The sequence below is a fragment of the Phocoena sinus genome, chromosome 1 (assembly GCF_008692025.1).
Source record: "Phocoena sinus isolate mPhoSin1 chromosome 1, mPhoSin1.pri, whole genome shotgun sequence".
NCBI lineage: Eukaryota > Metazoa > Chordata > Mammalia > Artiodactyla > Phocoenidae > Phocoena > Phocoena sinus.
Genome location: NC_045763.1, coordinates 59,585,356 through 59,594,761, shown reverse-complemented (window position 1 = coordinate 59,594,761; position 9,406 = coordinate 59,585,356). Strand labels below are relative to the sequence as shown.

Here is a 9,406-nt window from a genome sequence, read left to right as displayed (position 1 = left end):
GGAAAGAATGAGAACAGACTGGAAAGCAGTAAACCAAACAATCTCTGTACCTCATGGATCTGGGAATAATTCATATTCCCATCAGCCAAAATATAGAGAACTTCTTGGGACATTGGGTAGCATCTTCAGAAGAGTTGTGCTTCAGTAGTGAGGCCAAATTAGCCCTAGAATAAAAACTGCTATAAATTCACCCTAATAAATCTTAAAAACAGCCTGAAAATGTTCAAATTGCTCCTCAAGTAACTTCCTGTATGCCAGAACAAAGTTCAATACTTTAAAGAAATACAACAAAATCCAGCACTTAACAGTGTAAAACTCACAATGTCCAGCATCCAATCAAAAATTACCAGACATAAAAAGAAACAGAAAAAAATATATAATCCATAACCAGGGGGAAAAGCGATCAATAGAAACATACCCAGAAGTGAAAGATAATGAAATTAGAGACACTTTAACAGTTATTATAAATATATTCTAGGATATAAAGAAAATCAGGAATATAGTGATAGAAATGAAAGATATAAAAAAGATTCAAAGAGAAATTCTGGAGGTTAAAAATACAATACCCAAAATGAAAAATACATGGAATGAAATTAAGAGCCAATTAGACACAGCAGAAGAAAAGATTCATGAACTTGAAAACAGCAATAGGAACTACCCAAAATAAAGTACAAAGGAAACAAAACTGAAAAAGACAAAGAACAGAGTCTCAGTGATCTATGTGAAAATAACCGAGTAACATGTGGATTGGAGTCTGTGAGAGAAGAAAATGAGAAATGAGAGAAGAAAGAAAAAGGGAGGGCATAAAAGTTATTGACCAAAAATAATGGCTGAAGTTTTTCTAAATGTGACAAAGACCATAAACCCACAGAAGCTCAAGTAACCCCCCCCAAAAAACACATAAATTTGCAACAAGGCACACATAATCAAGTTGCTGAAAACTAGTGATAAAGAGGAAAATCTTAAAAGCAGAGAAAAAGCAGTTTATACAGAGGAACAAAAATAAGAATTATAGACTTCTTTTAAAAAACTGAAAACCAGAAGACAAGTGATATTGTTTTAGATTTGTTTTCTTGGCTGAGAATTGGTGCCAATTCACCACTAATAAAAATTTTGGCAGGGACTGTCAGTACTCTACCAACCACCAGTGATAGTCTCCTCATTACAAGCCAGCCATTGATTGATCCAGATCCAAAATTCTATTTTAGTCAGCGTCCTAAGACTAGTCTTAGTTCTGCCTAAGGTCATGTTACCCTAATATTGAGACAAATGTTTGTGTACTGGATGGTACACTTAGGAGCAGTACTTAAAGTGCTGCAGGGGATGGGGCAAAAGAAAACGTTGAACTACCACAGAATTGTAACAGAGGCCTCAACTGATCCAGTGAACAGGCTGTGGAGCTGGGATGGGCCTTCAGAATTGTCCACAATAGAGAAAAGGAGCTGGGCCTTTGTACCTTCATGTAAACCAGTCACTGAATATGGGTTGATTCAGGAGGAAGTGTAACCTTGGGTGAAGCAGTTCCCTTTAGCCAAGCACAGTTCCTAAAGAGGAGTGCAGCCAATATTCCTGACAGCTGGGAAATGAATGAGTGTGCACTGAGGGGTTCTATGGAGAACACCTCATATTCACTGCAAAGGATCCCTAGCATTAAAACGAACAAACTAGAAAAGGGATTGTGTTACTATGAGAGAGGTTATGAGAATTGATGTTTGGGGATTATTTTTTACTTTATTATTTGTTGATTTATTAAAAAGTAATGTCTGTTTATTATAGGTGATTTGGAAATGAAAAAGTTTAAATCACCTATAATCTTATCAACCACATAAAACCCTGTGAAATCTTGGAGTATTCTGTGTCTCAAAAACTCAAAAGAAAGTGGCTCTCTTTTTTTCTAAAGCTTATATGATTGACTAGGATTAGAGATTAGTAATAATTTTTCTTAAAAGTTCATGGTGAAGCTAAAAATACAGTGAAAAGACCTATATTCTTCTTCATTATGTACAGGATCTTAGACTTTTGTATTTTGGGGTTTTGATCAGCTTTCTGATTTTTTTCTTGGAAGTTCTAAAGACTGCATCCATCTTTAGATTTAGCAGTTTCAACCTGTCTCCTCACAATTAAGTGACCTGATTTGTCAGGCAGTACTTTATGCTAAAGCAAAGAGTCCAAATGTCTTTCTCTTCCCCAGCTTAATATTCATGTATCCCCTCCACTCAGATTTATGTTCTACCTATTGCTAGGCTGTAGGGCTATTAAGCATTGCTATTAAGTTCATTAAACAGAAAATTAAATTTCAACATCAAATCATAAATTGGAAGGAATTACACAATTTATAAATCACAGACGTTGGTGGAAGTTTAACTTTTGGCATCAGTGTTATATAATTCCTAAAATGACTGTGTATTTATTTTTTAAAAAAACTATTAGTAAATTAGATTTGGTTGACTTATGGGCAGCAGTGCCATCTGCAGGCCTCCTCTGTTGTAGTTCTTTTTAGTCTGATGTTCTCTTTAAAAGGGATTTGACTCTACTGAATATTTATGGCTTTATAATGTCAAGTACAAAATGGTATTAATCACAGACTGCAGAAGGGTGAACTTATAGGTACAGATCCTCATTAGGGATTTTTAAACCACTGAGCTAATATCAACTGTCATATCCATATTTATAATTCAAATTTTAAACATAATGTGTAAGATCTAGAATATATATAGAATGAGTGTGGGTATTGGAATCAGGCAGAACTGAGTTCTAATTGTGTTTATATTAGTTGTCAGCTGTGTGATATTAAAAAATTTACTTCTCCGAGATGCAGGTTTTTTATTAGTAAAATGGGGATAATACTTCCTTCATGACATCTTTGAGAGCTCAAAATAGATAAAATGTATAAAGTACCTAGCACAAATGTGCATACAGTATGCCTCCAATTGATAATATTTCCCTTTCCCTTAAAATTGAAACAAAACAAAAATCTCAAGACCATTTATTGCCTTGTACACAGTGCATTTGAGGGTTATAAAATATATCATTACCTTTTTGGATAAAGTGGAGTTTGAAGGAACAGTTTTACTGGGATACTTATTATCCATCCTGTCCTGTATGTCTTTTCATTCTTATGTCTTTTAAAATTTAAATGTAGATATATGTTAGAAGCTGCATAGAGTATTTCTGCGAGGTATTTACAAGAAATGATAAACAGTGATTGCTGAATTTTGGGGATATAAAGGAGTCTTATTTTTTTAATGTGTATACCCTTGGAACTGTTTTAATTTCTATCATGTACAACATTGCTTTTTCCAAACTAAAACAGTAATAAATATAAACATTTGGAAAAGGAAAATATCTGAGATTATCCTTGTATTAAAAATGAATCATAGTGACTTCCCTGGCATTCCAGTGGTTAAGACTCCACCCTCCCAATACAGTGGGCACAAGTTTGATCCCTGGTTGGGGAGCTAAGATCCCACATGCTGCAAGGCACAGCTAAAAAAAAAAAGAAGAATGATAATTTGGTCTCCTCACCCCCACCTCCAAAAATCTTTGCTTCTAAATGAAACAAGACAGAAAGGAGAAGGCTAACCTGAGCAATTCAGATTTTGAATAAACTTTCTCTGAAATTGTAATATTGATACATATTTTCAAGGGAACCTGTATACAGTTTTCTTCAAAACTGATAAGAATAGAATGAACTGCCTAAGATCTCTCCTCTCAGGAAGCAGAGGCTGACATATTATCCAACTGCTAGCTCTGTGATTATGTAGTAGACTATGATTTGAATCACCTGACACGCATGCGTCCAGCTGAGGTTGAGCAAGATGAGGCTCTAACTTCTTGTTTTAGCTCTCATGCTATGAACAAATGTCCTCTTTGCAGTCTATGTAGTGCTGTGTTTTTCTTATTTTTGTGTTTTTTATAGGTGATTTCACTGTTTAAATTGAACCCCAAGCATAGTGCTGAAGTGCTGCCTTTTATTCCTAAGCATAAGCATAACAAGGTGGTGATGTTCCTGACAAGCAAATGTATGTGTTAGATACACTTCACTCAGGCATGAGTTACAGTGCTGTTGGCTGTGAGTTAAATGTTAATGAATTAACAATACATATTAAATAATGTGGTTTTGAACAGAAACATACATTAAACAAGGTTATAGATTAGTCAGTTCCTGAAAATGTTATGACCAAAGGCTCGAAAGAACCTAACCCTGTAATTCCCCTAGGAGCAACGGTTCAGGATTTGCTATTTCAGTGTTTGTGGCGACTTTATAGAAACATCACTGCAAATAATGAGAATCAATTGTATTGCCATATGTGTACAAAAGAGTGGAGGTATCATGGCTGACCTTTTATTTCTCCTATACATTTCTGTATTTTCCAAATTTATTCTCATGAACATACACTAATTTTATTACAAGGAATAAAATTTTTCAAAATATATACATTCTTAGAGACAGTTTGATATAAGTAAAACACATTGATTAGCAGTCAGATGTGGATTTGAGTTACTGCTCTGCCATTTAATAGCTATGTAACTTTGGAAAAGTTGTTTAACTTTTCACAGCCTATATCCCCATCTATAAAACATAATATTATGTAACTTGGGAAGTTATTCTGAGGATTAGGAACAATGTATCTAAGTTGTCTAGCTCAATATCTGGTATAGGATGGAACTCAAAAATATGTAACTATTAATATTAACTCTCTCCTAGGACTAAACTACAGAAGCCCAAGCCTCAGAGACTTACAGGTCTTTGGAAAATCATGATTTTTCACGCCAGTTGTTATCCCCATTCACAAGCACAAATTTTATAGATTCAGTGCTTCAGTTTCTCTATACTTATTCTTGTTCCGTCAACTGTTTGTTGAATATCCACAGTGTGCTGGAACTCTTCTAGTGGGGAATAAAACAGACAAGATCTCTGCTGTCTGGTGTGTTAAATCATGTAATTTAGGCCTTTGTAGAAGAACTTTAATGACTTTGACCTCCACTGACGTATCTCATCGAATACCCGGATTTGGGGGCTCTGACAATTAACCCTAAAATACACATATTCTGGAAATTGCTTCCTTTTTTAATCAAATCCATCAGATATTTGCTTAGGTATTTTTAATCCCTAAACTGTTTAATATGTGTGGCATTATAAGGCTTGATTTTCCTTCTAACAATACTTAGATCAAACTTTATTGCACCTGCTCCTGTTATTTTCTTTTTTTTTTTTTTTGAGAGTTCATAATATCTCCTTTCTCTCTCTACCAATCTGGGGAGATTAAAGTTGCCGAACATTTACACTAGGTTAGTTTGAGATGGTGAATAGAATCTGACTATTATACAAATTTAGAAAGTTTCTAAAATGGAAGCTCTATTTCAAAAATCAGTTTTTGAGAGTAACTGAATCCACATCTCAGACAAATTTAATAAGGATGATTTAACTTGGGCATAATTCATAACAGAAGTTATGCTTCTAAAAATAAACTACACAAATGGGAGTTCTATTTGGCCTCCCATACACAAAGAGGTAGCAGTGTATGTCTGTGTCTCTTTGCCCTCAGTCATGATCTGCTAGCTGTGTTGTCCTTTTCCTTAGTATAAGGTGCTGGAATGTCATTACCTGTGTTCCCATGCATGTGTTTTCCAAGAGGCTGGCAAAATCCATCCATGTGTGGTCCAGTGTCCCATTGTGTCCATTACTAGTACAGCTTAGCTGACCTCACCCATGTGCTGCTGCCCTTTTGCATTTTTCTATTTTATCTTGTCTCTGCTTTTATGTTGCATTCAGCTTTTCTCTTCTGCACACTGCAATGTCCTCTCTGTGCATCCTCTTTTCATCTGCTTCAGCTCTCAACCATGTGGGAGAGACCGTTTACCTTTGGGAAATGATTTTATTTTGTCACCGGAAAAACCAACCCTTTCCCCAAGTGCTTATTTTCTAACACACTCTGGATCTTGGAAACAGGAAACAGTAAGTAGTTTTTCTTCATTCCAGAACATCCTGGGCCATAGCTGCACAGCAGAGATCAAAGCAGGCACACATCAAAAGCACCCCAACCGAGAGGAGCAGCCCTGAAGCTTCAGTGCCTCCGGCTCTTATTATCATCACTGCCTGTGAGTCATGTATATCTCATCTTTCCCCTGTCTGCTATTCCTTTTCTAGGCTCAGCAAAGAAAGCTGCTCTTTACCAAACTTTCTTAACAACTCAAGATAAAAACTCCTTCAATTTTCCCCTCCCTCCTTCCTCTCATAATTATTATAGTTAAACAATTTCAGTGATACTCGTTTATTTGACATTTCTTAAACTCTTATTGTGTGCCAAGTACTATGCTGAGTGATGAGGCTAGAAAAAATGAATGCTACACTCCCTACTCTCAAGGAGCTTTCAACTAATGGAACAAGGCAAACAACACATAAACAGATAGTTCTAATATAGTGTGATCAAATCCACAGTAGAGGCAAGCAAAGGTCTTTTGCTAGTAAATGGAAGGGGCACCATTTCACTGGTAAGGTGATGTATTGGATGAGGGTTTTGCCAGGCAGAGGGTTAATGGATGTAGGGACAGGGTATTGGAGGGCTAGGGTAGTGTAGACAGAGGCAAATCACAGGGGGTAAGATATAGCAGATGTGTTCTTGAGGGAAGGATAATAGAAGCAGATCAGGATTGCTGAGCTATGTATTTGAGGCGGGGAGATACTGCTGGGAAGAATATCGTAAAACTTTCATTTTTTTTTCCCTTTTATTCTGTTCTGCAGCAGTGATTTCCACCAGTCTGTCTTCCAGCTCACTTATTTGTTCTGCCTCGTTTATTCTGCTATTGATTCCTTCTAGTGTATTTTTCATTTCAGTTACTGTATTGTTCATCTCTGTTTGTTCTTTAAGTCTTCTAGCTCTTCGGTAAACATCTTTTTGTATCTTCTAGGTCTGTGCCTCCATTCTTTTTCCGAGATCTTGGATCATCTTTACTATCATTACTCTGAATTCTTTTTCAGGTGAATTGCCTACCTCCACTTCACTTAGTTGTTCTTCTGGGGTTTTATCTTGTTCTTACATCTGGAACATATTTCTGTGCCGTCTCATTTTGTCTAACTTTCTGTCTTTGTGGTCTCTGTTCCACAGGCTGTAGGATTGCTTTTGCTGTCTGCCCTCTGGTGGGTGAGGTTGGTCCAGGGGCTTGTGCAGGCTTCCGGGTGGGAGGGACTGATGCCTGCCCACTGGTGGGTAGAGCTGGGTCTTGTCTCTCTGGTGGACAGGGCTGTGTCAGGGGGTGTGTTTAGAGGCTGCTGTAGGCTCAGGACACATTAGGCAGCCTGTCTGCTGATGCGTGGGGCTGTGTTCCCACCCTATTTGTTGTTTGGCCTGAGGCATCCCAGCACTGGAACCTGCAGGCAGTTGGGTAGGGCCAGGTCTCAGTGCCAAAATGGCAACCTCCAGGAGAGCTCATGCTGATGAATATTCCAGGGGGACTCCACCACCAGTGTCCTTGCCCCAACAGTGAGTCATAACTGACCCTCACCTCCCCAGGAGACTCTCCAAGACCCAGAGGTAAGTCTGGCCCAGGCTTCTATGGAGTCACTACTTTGCCATAGGTCCCAGTGCACATGAAACCTTGTGTGCACCCTCCAAGTGTGAGGTCTCTGTTTCCCCCAGTCCTGTGGAGCTTCTGCACTCAAGCCCTGCTGCCCTGCAAAGCCAAATGCTCTGGGGGCTCCTCCTCCCAATACCAGGCCCCCAGCTGGGGAGCCTGACGTGGGGCTCAGAACTCTCACTCCTGTGGGAGAAACTCCACAATATAATTCTTTTCCACTTTGTCGGTCACCCACCCAGCAGGTATGGGATTTGATTACATCACAGAAGCGCCCCTCCTACCATCTCATTGTGACTTCTTCTTTGTATTTGGATGTAGATTATCTTTTTTGGTAGGTTCCAGTCTTTTTTGTTGATGGTTGTTCAGCTGTTATTTGTTATTTAAGTATTTTCATGAGAGGAGGTAAGCTCAAGTCCTTCTACTTTGCCATCTTGTATCCTTCCTGAACATCATAAAAATTTATCTGACACACATTCAAGAACGTGGACTTTATTCTATAAAGGTGAACTTTACTAAAATGTGACTTCTTGTGTTAGGTTGAATAACAGGCCCCCAGATAAGTTCATGTCCTAATGCCAAAACCTGAGATTATAATGCCTTATATGATAAATATATATATATATATATATATATATATATATATATATATATATATACTTTGCAAATGTGATTGAAATAAGGATCTTGGGATAGAGGGATTACCCTGGATTATTTGGATCATCTGTGTAAACCCAATATAATCACAAAGGTCCTTATAAAAGAAGATAGGAAGATCAGAGACAGAGAGAGATGTGAACATGGAATGGAAGCAGAAGACAGAGAAAATGCTGTGCTGCTGGCCTCAAGATATAGGAAGAAGCCACAAGCCAATGAATATAGGTGGCCTCTAAAAGCTGGAAAGGTCAAGGAAACATTCTCTGCTAGAGGCTTCAGAAGAAAAGCAACTCTGTGAAACTAGTTTAGACTTCTGACCTCCAGAAACAAAAGACAATAAGTTTGTGTTCTTTAGTCACTAAATATGTGGTAATTAACAGCAGGAAATTAATATGCTCCTTGAGAGCAGAAGTTTTTGGTTTATTGCTGCTCTATCATCTTGAACAGTCCCAGAATAACTTTCAGAGAAGGAAAAGAAATAAAAGGAATCCAAATTGGAAAAGAAGTAAAACTGTCACTGTTTGCAGATGACATGATACTATACATAGAAAATCCTAAAGATGCTATCAGAAAACTACTAGAGCTCATCAATGTATTTGGTAAAGTTGCAGGATACAAAATTAACACACAGAAATCTCTTACATTCTTGTACACTAAGAATGAAAGATCAGAAAGAGAAATTAAGGAAACAATCCCATTTACCATCACATCAAAAAGAGTAAAATGCCTAGGAATAAACCTACTGAAGGAGGTGAAAGACCTGTACTCAGAAAACTATAAGATACTGATGAAAGAAATAAAAGATGACACAAACAGATGGGGAGATATACCATGTTCTTGGATTGGAAGAATCAATATTGTGAAAATGACTACCCAAAGCAATCTACAGATTCAATGCAATCCCTATCAAATTAGCAATGGCATTTTTCACAGAATTAGAACAAAAACTTTTACAATTTGTGTGGAAACACAAAAGACCCCCAATAGCCAAAGCAATCTAGAGAAAGAAAAAGAGAGATGAAGGAATCAGGCTCCCTGACTTCAGACTATACTACAAAGCTACAGTCATCAAAAAAGTATGATACCAGCACAAAAATGGAAATATTGACCAATGGAACAGGATAGAAAGTCCAGAGATAAACACACACACCTGTGGTCACCTAATCTATGACAA

At 37.5% G+C, this 9,406-nt stretch overlaps 1 protein-coding gene across 2 annotated transcripts in view; it reads left to right on the top strand.

Annotated features, from left to right (window-relative positions):
* The first annotated feature begins 345 nt into the window (after nucleotides 1-345).
* Nucleotides 346-9,406, top strand: part of RPE65 (retinoid isomerohydrolase RPE65) — a 60,144-nt gene continuing 51,083 nt past the window's right edge. For both annotated transcript variants that reach the window (XM_032633382.1, XM_032633389.1), the window contains exon 1: nucleotides 346-6,102. The gene's annotated coding sequence lies outside the window, so the exon portion shown is untranslated. The remainder of the gene's footprint in view (nucleotides 6,103-9,406) is intronic.